The sequence below is a fragment of the Euprymna scolopes genome, chromosome 39, assembly GCF_053919585.1.
Source record: "Euprymna scolopes isolate OS-2025 chromosome 39, ASM5391958v1, whole genome shotgun sequence".
In the NCBI taxonomy this organism is placed as follows: Eukaryota; Metazoa; Mollusca; class Cephalopoda; order Sepiida; family Sepiolidae; genus Euprymna; species Euprymna scolopes.
This window is the reverse complement of record NC_136520.1, coordinates 56,730,090-56,749,259: the sequence shown is the minus strand read 5'-3', so window position 1 is coordinate 56,749,259 and position 19,170 is coordinate 56,730,090. Positions and strand designations below refer to the sequence as shown.

Sequence of the window (19,170 nt, the reverse complement as noted above, 5' to 3'; positions counted from 1 at the left end):
CCTTTAACTGTTATAAGTACCTACGGCGACCTTTGTTCCCCATAATTTTTTAACTGATTTTTTGATAATTAATAATAAGATGGGTATCTCTCTTCGTAGCTAGGTTTTTCCAATTATCGATAATCACAATAGATTAGAACGAAAGAGAATAATAAAATATTAAATACTAAAAAATAGAATGGGATCCATAACTTGGAATGTTGTATGAGGATTAAATAAATATAAGGCAATGTCATTCTTTATTTCCCTATTTAATAAAATATTAACCTAAAACTGGTCTTAATCTAAGTAATAAGATAGTCGATATTTTGTAAACATTGAAGCCACCATTGGACGAATACGAAACTAAAAATAACCGTAACGTTTTAGCTAGGTTGTTCTGGCCGTATTATAAATATAAAATATATATATATAATATAAAAATAAAATTAAAAAATATATATAAAATATATATATATAATATAAAAATAAAATTAAAAAAAAATAATAATAATTATGTGAAATAAAGAAATCTACTTTAAGAATTCAATGAATACAATTATCCAAAGATATTAAATGGCTACAGGTTTTGTGGTAACTTCTTATGACAGGTTTTTGAATAAGGATACGAAAATTAGGTGATGTATTAATATTTAAATAAGCTCTTGAAAAAGGATGCGTCCAGGATAAATGTTTTCGCATGCTTCATTTCCTTTAAGGGAAATTTCTTTAAATAATGGTCTATTGTTAATGTGTTTTTTATCCAAGAAGTCTGAAGAAAGGCTGTTATGTGAAAATTTTCAAACGCCATAATGCTTGAAGTTGTCCAACCGGTCACGAAACAATTGTAACTTACAATGAAATACACTTTTTGTTGTTACCAATTCCTTTTTTGAATACAGTATATCAATGCTCAATTATGAAATATGATAATTTTGTAGCTTACATTTTAGGTCATCTCTTTTTCGCTTAAAATTCATTGGTATATGAAAATTTACTGAATTATACGAACCCAGTAAAATTCAGTATATTACAAACAAGTCTCTCTCTCTCTCTCTCTCTCTCTCTCTCTCTCTCTCTCTCTCTCTCCCTCTCCATATATTTGGCTGAAAATGCGAAGCTCGTTGTTTGTTTGTTTACGAACAGGCGATTTGAGCACTATAAAAAGTGGTGGCGAGTGTCTATTTAAATAGACATTCCGACGAGTTATTTACGGGCGTCGATTCCATGGTCAAGTGGGAGAACTGCCGACTGTCAACACGACGGTTCTAGGTTCAATCCTTGGCCTGGGAGAGATGCTAGTCTAGCGGCACTGATGAGTTGTGATACACCGAAACAGGACTGTATGTCGATGACTACAAATATATATATATATATATATATATATATATATATATAACGATGAAAGTTATAGAAATAATATTCGAACGTATTGGAAAAATATAAAAAGAAACAAATCAAAATTATATGTTCATCAACGTTTGGTTTATTATTTCAAGACTTCCTCCAGATTATTGATTTAAAGAAGTAAAATACCCGTACAATATTTTAAGATATATTTGTTGTGTTTGTAATGTGAAATGGGTGTTTCATTTCTATTTCCGGGCGAAATAGCCGTTAGCATTCAAAGTGTATATAGCGTGTATGACATAGAGTGTGTGAATTTTTATTTTAAACGGCATATAATTGTTAGAATTTAGAAAAATATGATGCTGTTTCTTTTCTTTGTTTTTAATGAATATAATCGTTAGAATTCAAAATGTTGGATGCGTATATGGAATGCATTGATTTTTTTTTCTTTTGTTTTTATTTATTGATTGACTTTTTACAAAATTTATTGTCGGTATTATTCTCTGCGGTCTACGTTAACTTCATTTTGCTTTTAGCTTCGTATGCCAGTAAGCAAAGAGAGACATTCTCGCAATATCTAAAGTATGCCTGGTATGAAATACAATTATAACTAATCTGTTTACCGTTTTATGGGCACTAAGCACTACTTCATGGCGTCAAAAACAATTATAGTCACAGCTAGCTTGTGGGGGGGGGGCGATGTTTTCAAAAGACAATTTTACGAGTTTTATTTCTAGGGTATGTGTACATGTGTATAGTACATTAAGAGGCACTTATAACAAAGGTGGCATTAAAAAATATTGATAAATAATCAAGCGCTAACAAAGACACATATAAACATGAACGGTTATAAACATAGGCACACAGAGAACGCACACACGCGCCAACGCTTTCCAGTTATAATCCACTTGGTCTGCAAACTTTTGATATTTTATAGCGAAAGATACTGGTTCAGTTATAAAACATGAGGCGGTAGAGTACTAACGTAGGGCCGGCGAGGTTAGTTCGAGTCATGTCGAAGATTTTGCAACACTTGAGAAATGTTTAACTTAGACTTTTCGTCTAAGAATGATTCGTTAACATCGGCACGCTGAAACACGTTTAACTTAGATTTTTCATCATAACGGTTCACTCATGCCTTGTTGGACAAACAAGTCCGAAAATTAATTAAACCCATTTTTTAGGGTTTTTAAAATCCCCTCGTGGGGAATATCTTGAGGCAAAGGCTGCCATATGGTGCGGCGGGAAGGGTGACTTCTCCTCCGTTCGCTGTCTTGTCGAAAACCGTCTCCTGAAAAACAAACAGACACAAATTTCGCGCCCAATTTCTTCCGAGTGGCGTGACAAATTATTAACCAATGATAACTTCGCTGTTACTGCTATAATTTCTCACACACTTTCATAATGAGATATTGGCAATGTTTGAAAATATATTTAATTTTATTCACTGAATTACTAATTTCCAAGTTTTACTATTTCTTTCATTCTGTATATTTCTTATCTGAGCCTGGCCTTCATTCTTGATCTGAAGCACACATAGATTCGAAAAAGTTGTCAAAAAACAAATATATAACAAATAAATACCAGCAAAGGCAAGATAAGTTAATTTTCTACCTAACTGGATCGTTTTTTAGTGTTTTTATTTAATGTAAGAGGTTTATTCGGCTCGAAAAACATACAGTGTTTACCGATGTATTGAAAATTTTTTAATGGCACAGGACTCTCTGTTTAACACGGTAAGTTTGAAAAAATGAGTTAAAAATAAAAAAAACTATACAAAATACTGTTAGAAACTCGCTCAATGTATGTTACCGTGACATAAGCTGACATATATTGGGTGAGTTTTCAGTCGTCCTGTACATACTTGCCACTGGTATTTAAACAATGTCGACTCAGTAGAGATGTGGGTGAAGATTGCGCACCTCCTGCCACAAAAAATTTCACGCACAGGTACCTCTTTGTGGGTATTCATAGTCTGTCAAAGACTGAAGGAGCCTGTAAACTGTATTATTTTTATGGAAAATGATCGTCTGAGCTTCACTCGATGCCCGCTCCGCTGCCAAATTTTCAAAATATGCACTTGATTAGCTGCCACTATTATCACAACTTTCACCCATTTTCTCTCTGTGCTGAAATCTAAATGCAGACTTCATGAATAACGCTTATTTCCTAGAAACGCTGGCCTGCTTTTCAGCTACAATATCTTCAAGTCTAATGTAAACAAGTTCTTACTGTGCTGTATCCTTTAAATAATGAAATTATACTAAATTCCACTACTAACGATTACGACGCCGTTGTCCCGATGATTACAGTACATTCATAAACCCTTGTCCTCGAGTGGCCTTGATAAGCCTTGTAAAAAAAAAATCGGGGGTTGTTTTACAATCCACAGAGGTACGAAACAGTTTTCAAAAAACAAATATATAACAAATAAATGTTATCAAAGACAAGATAATTTACTTTTCTACCTAACTTGACAAGTTTTGAATGATTTTGGTTTAACGTAAAATGTTTAGTTAGTTAAAAAAAAACAACAAAAAAAAAACGTCGTGTTAAGATCCACATGCAAAGAATAATAAAAAAAAATGGCCACGACGTCTCTTTATATCTTAGACAAAGACTTATGAATAAAAAAAAATTCTCTCTGATTCTCTCTCCTCTGATCTTGAGTGCACGGTACAGTGGGGGAAGAGGTGGCTGGTTACTTTTAATACATCTAAAACCAAGCTCCTATATTTACATCATCAACCCTCTGATCCCCATCTGGCATCAATTGAAATGGCTCTCGTCTAGGGGAGTCTCCATGTTTTGACAAGCTTCTGGGACTGACCTTTACTCCTGATCTGAAATGGAACACGTACATCAAGTCTGTTGCCAAGGTCGCTGGAAAAATGGTAGGATCCTTCTACCGCTCCAGAGGATACCTCACTGTTGATGCAATTCTCTATCTATATAAAAGCCAAGTACGTTTAAGGATGGAGTACTGCTGTGCAGGAGCTCCTAAAAACAGCCTATCCTGCCTTGACAGAGTACAAAATAGACTTTGTGGCTTAGTGGGGCATACCCTTTTGTCTTCCCTGCAACCTCTTTCCCAAAAAAAGAGACGTTACGAGCCTGTTACTTCCATGGCAAGTGCTCGTCTGAACTCCAATCCCTGGTTCCCCCTCGCCAATCTTTCACGATAAACATCCGTCTAGTTGAAACCACTGTCAATAATTTCCCCCACTCTTTATCTGTGCCTAAATTAAAACGTAGATTTCATGAACAAAGCTTCTTTCTTAGAAGTGCACGCCAATGGAACTTTCTTCCGTCTGCCTGTTTCCCACCTGACTACAACTTGGATGCTTTCAAGTCCAACATAAACAAATTCCTGACAAACCGCCCCCTTAAGTAAAACACTTTATCAAATCTCCAATACTACCGATTACTACGATACTATCCTATTGATTACTGTACACGCAATAACCCTTATCCCCGAGTGGCTTCCGGGCCTTGATAAGTGATAACTTCCATGTAAAAAAAATAAAGCAAAATGGTGGTAGAACCCCAATTCCGATATAATTATTGATTCCTTATTAAATTCCCAATCCCGATACAATTACTAATTCCGATTCTGATTTTTTATAAATCTCTAAATATTAAACTGTGAATTTTTTGTTTGTTTATGATTATTGTAAAAATACATGTTAATTGTGCATGCATTTTCTAAAACGTCGAAACAAACTTGTGGGGGTGAGCTGTAGTTTTTCGCTTTACTAGTGGTTTAAAATAAATATTTATCACATGATCATAACTACCAGCGGTGGTAGATTTTGTTTTAAACCAAATCAAATGAAAAAAGAAAGGAATCGTTTTTGGCATCAAAAATAGGCACGCATTTTTACGATTCCGATAACCCCTAAACTTCCAATATTTCCGCTAAAATATATATATATATATATATATATATATATATATATATATATATATATATATATATATATCCAACATCTTTATTAGTCGTGAGAGCGGTGTTAAAGATACATCCTTCTCACTAAGATACGTCCACGTTAAAACCGATTAGGCAGATCTGTATAGTGATTTTTATACGTCTATTAAGATTATAAGGAGATCAGATAGAAGCCGAGATTACAGATCTTTTTTTTTAAAGATGTATAGCTATGGTAACATCTGTTTATTGCATATATAATAAGTTTTGCCTTCTTTTGGTCAGCCATGACCGAGTAGAAGTCTTCAGTAATTAATTCACAATTTATATATATCTATATATCTATAAAAGTGAATGTGTCTGTCTGTCTGTCCGTCTGTGTGTCTGTCTGTCTGTGTACATTTCCCTACGCAATAACTCTGTCAATTTTTGGTCTATAGACTCGAAATTTGAAATACCGGGTACTGAGATTTGGGAAAATCGATGTGACGGGTGTCAGCCAGAAATTTGGCTGTTAAGGGGTCAAATTTCAACGATTTGACCTTTAAGAACTCTACCAAACTCCTCCGACAATTTTGGATCTAGACACTTGAAATTTTAGATATAGGTTCCTTGAACATGGATCTAACTTAATAAAGTGATTTGAGCCCGAAACTATAAATTTTAAGGGGTCATAATAGGGGTCAAAGTTTTAAAAAATTAACTATTTTTTGTTTTTTTGCACAGCATACACCTCCAAACACCCGAGCAACGCCGGGCACCTCTGCTAGTATATATATATATAAGTGAACGTGTCTGTGTGTCTGTGTACATTTCTCTACGCAATAACTTTGTCAATTTTAAGTCTACAGACTCGAAATTTGATATACAGGGTACTGAGGTTTGGGAAAATATTTGTAATCCTCCGACAGTTTTGGATATAAACACTAGAATTTTTTTATATAGGTTCCTTAGACATGGAACTTAATAACTTGATTTGAGCCCCAAAAATAAATGTTAAGGGGCCATAATAGGGGTCAAAGTTAAAAAAAATTACCGCTTTTTTTTTTTTTTTTTTTTTGCTCAGTATACACCTCCAAACACCCGAACAACGCCGGGCTGAAATGCTAGTATATATATATATATATATATATATATATATATATATATATATATAGAGAGAGAGAGAGAGAGATCATCATATAACGATTAGATCACTGTGACTGACGTTAAAAACATTTTAAAATAAGATGTTTAAATTAAATGTTATTTCTCGCGGTTAATGGTAGCCGATTAGATACGGTCTTTGATAATCGAGCCAGAGATTGCTTGTGTTGCCGAGTTCGAGTATATCGGCTGATGTTAATCGTGACACCCTGCACTGGAGATTCCCAAAAAGATGAAACACTGGTGTATATACGTATTTAATCATTATAATAATATATATATATATATATATATATATAATTCTTACTGGTGAGACGTCGGCTTGGGTAAAGCTGATTTGATACCTTGTTCCCTGTTCGATATGAGGCAGGTTCTTTCCACTGTCGGATCTGTGCCGTGGTTTGCTTGATCTGTGTAAGTTAATAGACATTCTTGTGTGTGTGGCGTCTTTGCTCAGTTGGTAGAGTGCAAGAGGTTCGGGTTTCAAATCCTGAGCACGGATATGTCTAACTGATGAGCCCAAATGGGGGCGAAACTCGAGTCTTGGACATCCGGTTTGTTGACTTTCTTGGCTCTTGTGGGCTGCGACATTCGTTCGGCTGTGGAAAATAATTATATATATTTTCTTTCACACTTTCTGAATATATATATATATATATATATATATATATATATATATATATATATATTTTATACATATATATATATTTTATACACATATATATATATATATTATATATATATATATATATATATATATATATATATATATATATATATATATATATATGAGAAAGAGAAATTGATTCCTCTTGTATCACAACGACAACGGCAACTATTTTACCACGCTGATAATAGTCGTAAACCATTTTCAGATCTGAATTCAGATCTGGACTATTTCCAACATCTTTATTAGTCGTGAGAGCGGTGTTAAAGATACATCCTTCTCACTAAGATACGTCCACGTTAAAACCGATTAGGCAGATCTGTCCAATGATTTTTATACGTCTATTAAGACTATGAGGAGATCAGATATAAGCCGGGATTACATATCTTTTTTTAAAGATATATAGCTATGGTAACATCTGTTTATTGCATATATAATAATTTTTGCCTTCTTTTGGTCAGCCATGACCGAGTGGAAGTCTTCAGTAATTCGCAATTGTATTTATTTCAAAATTCAGTGAATTCTGGAATTAAAGGTTACAGAATTCCTAGTAGAATTATCTGCAAGGACCCGTGGCATAACAGATAACGTACTAGGTTGAATCCAGTTCGAAGCAACATTTTTCTGAAGATTTTATGCGGTCATGGTTGACGAGACGAGGTCATGGTCTTCCGTGGATTAAACAAAGAGATCCGTTCGAAATTCAGTGCAGTTAGACAAGATACACAAAATGGTAGTAGGCTATGTCGGCTGAAACGTTGTGAAAATAACACTCAATATGAGAAAGTCTTATGCGATGTTGCCAACAAGCATACGAGATGCTTTCATAAGTTTCCAGACTTTCTGGTATGGGTACTTTTATTAATAGTATACACATGAATCTCTAGTCCCCTTCAAAGTAATCTCCTCTGGCTGCAGTGCACTTGTCGTACCGTTCCAACAACTTATGAAACGCCCGATGGAAGTCCTGATGTGTTAGCGTGTCAATAACTCTTGTCACAATCTCTTTTATCTCCATAATTGTCTGATAACGACACCTCTAAGGTTTTACTTGAGCTTAAGAAATAACTAAAAGTCATGGGGAGGAAAGTCTGAACTATAGGGAGGGTGAGGAAATGTTATTATGCCTATCATGGTCAAACAGTATGTGGCAAGGATGGGGTTATGGACTAGTGCATATACACAAATCTTCCGCACCTTCAGTTCATCGAGGATAATTGTATGTACAGTTCCCACACTGACATCAAACTGTGCACTTATTATCTCTATTGACACATACTACGATCCTTATCTATGAAATTCTGGGTTTGTATTACTGTACACATAGATTCGAAAAAGTTGTCAAAAAACAAATATATAACAAATAAATGTTATCAAAGGCAATATAACTTACTTTTCTACCTAACTGGCTATATTTTTTGTGTTTTTATTCAGTGTAACATGTTTATTCCGCTCGAAAAACATGCAGTGTTTACCCATGTATTGGAAGATTCAAAATGGCGCCCGACTCTCTCTCGGAGAGGGTAAGTTTGGGAAAAGGTATTATAAATAATAAACTAGACAAAATACTGTTAGAAATTCGCTCAATATATGTTACCGTGACATAAGTTGACATATATTCGGTTGGTTTTTAATAGTATTTTGTCTAGTTTATTATTTATAATACCTTTTCCCAAACTTACCGTGTTAAAGAGACAGTCGGGCGCCATTTTGAATTTTCCAATACATCGGTAAACACTGCATGTTTTTCGAGCTGAATAAACATGTTACATTAAATAAAAACACAAAAAAATATACCCAGTTTGGTAGAAAAGTAACTTATCTTGCCTTTGATAACATTTATTTGTTATATATTTGTTTTTTGACAACTTTTTCGAATCTATGTGTACAGTAATGCAAACCCAAACTTCGGAGGTTGGAATCCCCCCCCCACTGGTCAATGAACTTTAGTGTTATGACATTCTTGCTCTTCCCAAACCTCTCATCATCCCTCGCAGACTCCCCGTTTTTCTTGAATCTCTTATACCACTCAAAAATTGATGCTCGATTCATGCAAGATGGTTCGAAAGCAGTCTGAAACATTCTATATGTTCCAATGCTATTTTTTTTTTTCAAGTTTTAAACAAAATTTCATTGCATATCGTTCTTCTGACGTGTCCTCACGTCCAGATTACATTTTTGAAATTCACCAGCTGTGACAATCAGGCTTTAGTAGCGAGTATTCCAATCTCTGCTGTTGTTGTTCATTTGGACCGGAAATCATAAAAACTGGTCAGTCATTTCGTAAGATGTATAGCAATAAAATACTGAATTTTCAAGAGTCTACGATAATTTTAAATGCCTGTACCAAAGAAGTCTGGAAATTTATTGAAGGCATTTCGTAGAGACAGACAAATTGATTCACTTCATCGGTAGCAATGTATGGCGTGGTCAAATAATGAGAGGGAAAAATAATAACGCTAATAAAAAGGTTAGAAATATAATATAATAGCTTTTACCCTAACCAGAAACCTTGCCCCACAGTCACAGTGTCTTTCCATCTCATTCCAGTCGAGTAGAGAAGCACGCGTGACTATCAGCCTGTCGACAAAGAGCGGTCATCGCTCGATCATCGTTGATCAGTCACCAATCTCCTACCCTGTCTCTAACGAGATCAATGTTGTGTTTTATTTTCTTTCGAATTGCTTCTATCAGTCGTGTTTTTGGAGGTCCTATCGGGTAAAAAACGACAACGAAAATTTAATTGATTAATCGATAATTACATCTATATAGATTCGAACGGTGCGCACAGTAATTACGTATAGAAGTAAACACACACATTTTATACACAAACACACAAACACAATAGTATATATATATAGTGCTTAAAGTATTTTTAATTTTTTACAATTACTTTCTCGTTGCAAAATCCTTGTGTTGTCAACATATATATGTATGTGTGTGTGTGTGTGTGTGTGTGTGTGTGTGTTTATTTTTAAAAACAGAAATCTACGGACACGTGTGTTGCGGAGCCCTACTCCTCTTCACATACACACACAAACACACACACATGCACATATATATATATGTGTGTGTGTGTGTGTGTGTGTGTGTGTGTGTGTGTGTGTATGTGAAGAGGAGTAGGGCTCCGCAACACACGTGTCCGTAGATTTCTGTTTTTAAAAATAAACACACACACACACACACACACACACACACACACACATACATATATATGTTGACAACACAAGGATTTTGCAACGAGAAAGTAATTGTAAAAAATTAAAAATACTTTAAGCACTATATATAAAAACCCATCATCCATCTATAAATAGCATTAATTTTGAAAGTAGCAATAATGTGCTGAAATGTTTAGCATAACCAGTATACGACTGGTTTTACTAACATTGCCTTTTATCATCCTAATTTTTAATCGAGTTTTTTATCACTCGTCAATGTATATTTTAATCGACTTTTCATTGAGTCTTTTTATCATTCGTAACTATATATTTCACTTCTATTTTTAATATTTTATCTCCACCTGATGATGATTCAAGAAAGAATCGAAAGCGCTCGTGTGAACCATGGGACATTTGTAAATACCTTCCATCTTGAAGTTAAAAAAATCTTACGAAAGATCGAAAAAAATGAAAAAAAAAAAAAAAAGAATCATTAAGCAAGGTATCTCTGTTGTTTTTAATAATGTTTGCCTGAATATATATATATATATATATATATATATATATATATATATATATTTGGCAAAAATGGTAATTAGTAAAACCCGAAGAGAGTGCTCAATACTATTGCAGAGCAAATATGCGTTTTATTTTTTATTACCGTTTTATCTGTTCAGTTACATATGCTTCGGTTGCCGGACCAAATAATAATAGCCATTTCTGTAAGGTCTGACGAGGCTGCTGGATCGTAAATATGGTCCGGCAACCGAAACATATGTAACTGAACAGATAAAACGGTAATAAAAAATAAAACGTATATATATATATATATATATATATATATATATATATATATATATATATATATATATATATATATATATATTAAGTTGACAAGAAAGTCCTTTCAGTTTTTAACTTAAATTCAGATTAACATATCACGGCTCAACTAAAAATTTATTGATCAAAATAAGCACTATTAACACACTTTTGCCGTCGCAAAGCAAGTGTATTTATGACAGAAACTTAAAAAAAATCTTGCGTACTTGTGGCGATGAAGTCGCTGAAGGTATTTTTGATATTGCTTAGGGTTTTTTGTAGTCATGCCTATGTTCCTTTATTTTCTTTTAAAGTTGATGAGTTCCTATTCTTCTGATTAGTAAAAGCGAAATAAATTAAAAAATAATTGCATGAATGATTCTGCGCTACGAAACAGGTGCTGTCAAGAATTGAACATTTTAATATGCTTACAGGAATAAACGGTAAGATGGACAACATCTTGCAAGTTGGAATCAGGCCTTTTGTCATTGTTTAAATATTTTCATTTCGCTTCCACACCCCAGCAGCAGTCGAATAGCGTAACGGTGAGAAGCGCTGACTGTCGAATGTGTGGTCGAGTTTCAATCCTGGAAGTTGCTAATCTAGCCGCACTGATTAGTTGTGATACAACGAAACAGTAATGTACGTGGATGACAACACACACACACACACATATATATATATATATATATATGTGTGTGTGTGTGTGTGCGCGTGTGTGAGAGAGAGAGAGAGAGAATTCTTAGGCGAATCGGAACACAGATTATTGAATCCTGTGGTATCAAGTCTTACAAAGTATTTTTAGGAGGTAATATTTTATGTAAGACAATCCTAGCCAAAAATCAATACACTTGATTGAGCAAATTACTTTTATAGTTAAAAAAAAATTAAATTTTATTCAGAAAAATATAATTTTCAAAACGAAACGGTATTATTTGAGCAAAGAAGACAATACAGGGTATTTGCCTTAACCCATGGATTTTCGATGTAGGCTCATCTACTCAGAGGACAAGTCATTAGCAAAATATTAGATCTGATTTGAAATAATTTTGCTATTCAGCAAATACAAAGAAAAATGCATTAAAGGTTAAATCCTTTTTACGAGACATAGATGAAGAATATAAAGGTTGAAACAATGAAAGTATATAAAATGATGGTATTCAATTATAGTTGTAATCCTTGATGTGGTTAGAATCCAAGTTAGTTAAAGAAGTCCACATTAAAGATAAATTCCAATTTTTTATGATAAAGCATTCTTGGTCCTTAGTTTTTTTTTTGTTTTGTTTTTTTACTTAAACATCACCACTTATCAAGGCCCAAAAACCACTCGATGATAAGGGTTAAGAATGTACAGTAGTAATTGTGAGTAATGGAAACGGCTTATCAAGAACTTGTTGACGCTGGCTTGAAGAAAATCAGATTGCATTCAGCTGGAAAGCTGGAAAACGGAAGACAGTTCCACAGGCGTGCAGTTCTAAGATAGAAACTTTGTTCATGGAATCTACGTTTACCTTTAGGCACAGATAAAGAGTGGGGGGAATTATTGATAGTGATTGTGAAAGTTTGGCGAATGGGGAACATAGATTGAAGCTCCGTCGAGCACTTTCCATGAAAATAACGATAAAGCAGAGACAAACTTGCAACATCTCTTCTGTGAGATAGAGGTTGCAGAGAAGAGAAAAGCACATCTACGAGGCCACGGAGTCTGGTTTGAACTCTATCAAGGCATGACAAGTCCTTTCTAGCAGCTCTTGCCCAGATGTGGCAACAGTACTCCATCCTTGGACGTACCTGGCTCTTATATAGATAGAGAAATGCATCAACAGTGAGATATCTACTGGATCGATAGAAGGATCCCACCATTTTTCAAGCGGTCTTGGCAACAGATTAAATGATCCTTTGTAAATGGATGGTCCAAGATTCATTCCGCCTCATTTTGAAGTTGGTGTAATCCCTGTCTGAAATATCCACTGAATGACGTTCTCTGTTATGCATTCATAAACCTCCGTAATATTTTTTGATAAAAGTCAAGATAGTTGAAAATTTTCAATTCGGTTATTTTAATGGTGGAATTAAAATACAAATAAACTAAAATAAAAGTAAAAATAAAAAAGATACTGAGATGAGATATAAAATATATGATAAACGGTAAATTTTTAAGCATTTTTTCCTGTGTTCCTAATTAAATGTTCAAATAATAAATTTTCGTTTTAAAAAATTATATTTTTCTGAATAAAATTAAATATTTTTCTATAAAACTGTAATATATGTATGTATATATATATATACATATATATACATATATATATATATATATATATATATATATATATATATATATATATATATATATATATATATATATATATATATATATACAGTGATGATCATATTTATTGGCACGGTAAAATAAAAGTTAAATTTTGTCTAATAAATTCTAAAAAAGGGATTAAATTAAAGAAAATAACAAAGTATATTATGTATTTTTAACTGGCCTTTCCGATGCAGCAATCGGATTTTAGAAAAAATAAATAACAAAGGAACAACAAACATAATTGCAAAAAACCCTTGTTCAAAATTATTGGCACGATTTATTTAATAATCAATTGTATAGCCTTTGGCCTTGATTACCTTCCTCAGTCGCTTTTCATAGTTTACAACCAAGTTGTTGCACTCTTCAGTAGTAATTTTAGCCCACTCTTCCTGACAATAATCCTCCAATTGAATAAGATTCTTAGGCTTCCTTTGCATTACGCTCAATTTTAATGTTCTGCATAAATTTTCAATTGGATTAAGGTCTGGGCTTTGTGATGGCCACTCCAAAACATTAATATGATTGTCCTCAAGCCATTTCTTAGTCAGTTTAGCCGAATGCTTTGGGTCATTATCTTGCATGAACCACCAACGACGACCAAGTGAGAGCTCTTTAGCAGAGTCTTTCAGGTTTTCATCCAATATTTTAACATAATCTTCCTTTTTCATGCTACCTGTGACCTTAACAAGTCGCCCTGATCCAGAGGCAGCAAAGGATCCCCAAAACATCAAACTGCCTCCACCGTGCTTCACTGTGGGTATGGTGTTCTTAGGCAGGAAAGCTTCGCCAGATTTTCTGTAAATATAAGACACTTTATTATGGCCAAATAACTCTATTTTCGTTTCGTCAGTCCATAGAACACGTTTCCAGAATGCAACATCTTTATCAATATGACGTTTTGCAAAGGCTAGCCTTGCTTTCAGGTGCATAGGCTTCAATAAGGGAGTCTTTCTCGGACGACATGCTTTTAAACCAGCTCTCTTCAAAACTCTACCAACTGTATGTCGAGATACATTCACTCCAGAGGTGCTCTGTTCATCAACAATCTCCCCAACAGAGATCCTTGGGTTTTGTTTTACTTGTCGAACAATTTTCCGTTCATCTGTTGGGGAAAGAATCCTTTTTCTCCCTCTACCCTCTAAACTCATAACGTGGCTTTGCGATTTGAACTTGTTTATTATGGCTCTAACAGTGGATTTGGGAAGGTTTAGCTTCTTTGAAATCTTATCATAGCCCTTCCCATTGGTATGGCATGCTACAACAAGCTTCCTGACGTCTTCGCTGTGTTCCTTAGTTTTAACCATGGCGATTGAAAATTATAATTTAGTCACTTATAATAGTTTAAATAAATCGCTATCTAAAAATTATCTGAAAAAAATTATTCACTGAATTAGCGTTAAACAAGCATAATATGGCTATAAAAAAGTTCAGAAAGCACGTAAACCGGAAATTGATTGATATTATACTGATACTAAAAGAAAAACAAAGCCGTGCCAATAATTTTGAACAAGGGTTTTTTGCAATTATGTTTGTTGTTCCTTTGTTATTTATTTTTTCTAAAACCCGATTGCTGCATCGGAAAGGCCAGTTAAAAATACATAATATACTTTGTTATTTTCTTTAATTTAATCCCTTTTTTAGAATTTATTAGACAAAATTTAACTTTTATTTTACCGTGCCAATAAATATGATCATCACTGTATATATAGCAACAAGGGCTCCTTCAGTCTGTGATAAACTATGGATACCCACAGAGGGGGGGGCCTGCGTGTGAAATTTTTGTGGCAGGAGGTGCGGGTTCTTCAGCCATAATAATAATAACAATAATAATAATAATAATAATAATAATAATAATAATAACACTAACATTAATACGATCTTTACAGAAAAATCAACGGATTAGCCTTCTCAGTTAGTGAGTTTTAATACTAGATTAAGATTTATAAAGCAAAAAAGAAAAATGACTACGTTCAATCTCTAAAGAGAATGGATACCACTTTAATGATAGCTGCACGTAAAATTGTGAAGCAACAGTTGCACAATCTACAGCCAAACCTTTCCTCAATCGGTATTGCTTGAGTCCAGTGGCAAGAAGAAGTACTAGAGACTAGAAACAATGCCGGGATAAGCGGAGAGCACATTCAACACCTGGAATTCCCAAATAGTTACCCATTTAGTAGTGACCAGGCTCAACGTTGCTTAACTTCGGTGATCTAACGGGTACCGGTGTGTCAACGTGGTTATGCTGTACATATATAACAGGCCTGCAGAGGTAAAAAAAAAAAAAATATCTGAAGTTCATACTGATGGATTCATTTTGCCGATCTATATTATTAATTCAAGTTTTTGTCACCGTCGTCGTCGTCGTCGTCGTCGTTCGTCGTCATCATCATCATCAACAACAACAACAACGACGACGTTGTTTTCAATCAACCCGCTCCTTCCTGATTTTTTTTTCCTCTCTACTCGCTGACCGTTTCAATTACGGTCAATAACTTCCTGTTTACGATCGGCACATTACGCATGCGCTTGAGCTTCTCCGTGAAAAATGGCGGAGCTGGTCAGATCAGTAAGTGGATCGAAGGGTAAATTTTGAACTATTCACGTTTGCCTGACCTAACGAACTTATTCAGAAAATTGACTAAAAATAAAATTCCTCATAGCAAGGAATACATACGCACACATATTCTCCATCTTTGTCTTCCACTCAAATATATATATATATATATATATATATATATATATATATATATATATATATACAGGGTGACCCACAAAACGGGCCCCAACTCTAATTAGGCCATGTTTCTTAGTGTTTTGTCCGAATGAACTGAAACGTTGGTTATAACTAGTTTATTATATTAAAAAAATCACATCAAAACACTTTTTCTCCGTTGACTGTAAAAATAAGGGAGTAGTCACCAACAATGTGTATTTTTTAACATTATTTTATTATTCCGTGTCTTGGTTTTTCATTGAGAATTATGTTTGGATCATTGTAATAATGTTTTGAAGTCATTGAAATCGTTTACGCGCATTTCAGACGGTCTGTGATGCGTCCTCGTCAGAAATTATTTTCAAATGTGTAAAAATGGCGATTTTCGTAGTTACTTTCAAGTTTTTCCAATGGGGTGGAGGCTTGTAAGTGTTTATTATACATTGGTATGCTGAATAATTATTGCTTTTTTATTTGGCTTGTCCAGGGAGACGTTGACCTCGCTGTAGTCGCTATCTCTTTCTGTTTTTTTTCTGTTCCTTTATATATATATATATATATATATATATATAAAAGTCAGAATAATGAAATACAATAAATCTACTGGTGGACAAATCCAGTGGTTATCGGTCTTACATAATATTATTGGATGTAATATTTCATATAAGACTATCCCAGCTAAATAAAATTGCTCAATATACTAGATAGAGCAAATAAATCATAATTTAGGAATTTAAAATTTATGATTTGAAAAAGTTAAATTTCAAATATAGAAATTTTCTTGTATACAAGACAAAGAATGCAGTATAGTAAAATATGGGGAACTCCAATCCCTGGTCCCCCCTCGGCAATCTTTCACGAAAAACACCCGTCTAGCTGAATCCACTGTGAAAAATTTCCCCCACTCTATATCTGTGCCTAAATCAAAACGCGGATTTCATGAGCAAAGCTTCTTTCTTAGAACTGCACGCCTGTGGAACTCTGTTCCGTCTGCCTGCTTCCCTCCGGACTACAACTTGGATGTCTTCAAGTCTAATGTTAACAAATTCCTAATGAACCGCCCCCCCCCTAATTAAACACTTCATAAAATCTCCGTGATGTACTTGCAATAACCCTTATCCCTGAGTGGCTTCCGGGCCTTGATAAGTGATGATCACTGTGTAAAAAAAAAGAAAAAATATATATTTCTTTAACCCATGAGTTTTCGATGTCTTTCATACAATAAAATTTTTATAATTTAAGTTTCACTTTTTCAAATCACAAATTTTAAATTCCTAAATTATTATATATATATATGTGTGTGTGTGTGTGCGTGTGTGTGTGCGTATGTGTATGTATGCATATATATGTATGTATATACACATGCATGTATATGTGTGCATATGTACGGATGTATACGTATGTATGTCTACATATGTATACATATGTATGTATATGTATATAACTATATATCATAAAAAGGTGAAAATGTGTGTGTGTTAAGACACTTCTCAACTTAGATACGTGTGTGCATTCGTGAATGGTTAACGAGAAAGATTCCGTATGTTAAGAATAAGTAGGCCTGAAAACACTTTTTAAAGAATGTGCCAAGCTGGCCTAATAAGTATCGTACTTGACTTATTGTCTCGGCTCAATTATTTTTTTTTACGTACAGGCTGCGAACTGTTTAGAAAAAAAAAATAATGCACTCATGCACGTGTCTCAGTTTCTGTGTGACTTAAAATATAATAATCATACGTATTTTATGACCGGGCAACGCCGGGTCGCTTGCTAGTGTATATATATGTGTGTGTGTGTGTGTGTGTGTGTGTGTCTGTGTGTATAAATGTATATGTATGTATATGTGTATATATATGTGTACATGTGTATATATATGTGTGTGTACATGTGTATATATATATATGTGTGTACATGTGTTGGTTGGTTGGTTGGTTGTTTTGTTTTACGGCATATCAACCCTTTTCAGGTTATTTAATGCCGAATCTGGTGATTTTGAAGAACGATTTTTTAATATAATATATTTGTTTTTTTTAAAGTCATATTCTATCTAACCCATAGTTGGGACCCTAACAGGTGCTACCACTCCGGCTCAGAGTGGACCTGGGAGCAATGACAATTAAAGGCTGGCTCCACACTCCCTAAGGCCTGAAAGCTGGGGCCCTCACCATCGGATATAGTTTAAGGTCATATCCAGGACCGTGTACATGTGTATATATATAAAGTGTATATATATGTATATATGTACATGTGTATATATATATGTGTATGTATATGTATATATATATATGTATATGTATATATATATATATATATATATATATATATATATATATGTGGTATGTCAGGTCATGTCATATGCTACTGGTATCATGTAACCCAGTATTACCTGCCTCATGGTCGGGTCACCAGCGACTAAACTGGTTCCCCACACCAGACTTGTTAGGTGAGGAGGGTTGCTAGTCTCCCTGAAGGATTAAAAACAAGACCTTTAAAAGGGCGAATGAACCCTTTTACGGGGTCAATGGCCAACTAGCACGGTGTGTATTTCTGTGTACGTATATGTATGTTGGGGTGGAGAGGGCTGCCATAAGCCATGGTGAAGGACACCTTTCTAGGAGAAGCAAATCTCTAATTTAAAAAAAAAACATAAAGCGGGAGACCAGTACCCGCATTAAGCTGGTCAACAGTTTAACTTGTTGCTGGCTATTTTGCTCTTGCTTGTTGCTGGATCTCAACATTTTGAACCGAGAGAGAGACGTTTAACTCATCATATGTATATATATATATATATATATATATATATATATATATATATATATATATATATATATGTGTGTGTGTGTATGTTTATGCATATATATGTATGTTTATGCATATATATGTATGTTTATGCATATATATGTATGTATATGCATATATATGTATGTACATATACATGTATATATATGTATGTATGCATATATATATGTATATATATATGGTTGTATATATGTATATATATATGCATATATATGTATATATATATGCATATATATGTATATATATGCATATATATGTATATTTATTTATGTATCCATGTGTATATATATGTGT

General features: G+C 33.9%; 1 protein-coding gene across 2 annotated transcripts in view; it reads left to right on the top strand.

Moving 5' to 3' along the window:
• The window catches only part of LOC145263784 (uncharacterized), a 240,951-nt gene that overhangs the window by 153,616 nt on the left and 68,165 nt on the right, over positions 1–19,170 (top strand). The gene's annotated exons all lie outside the window — the stretch shown is intronic.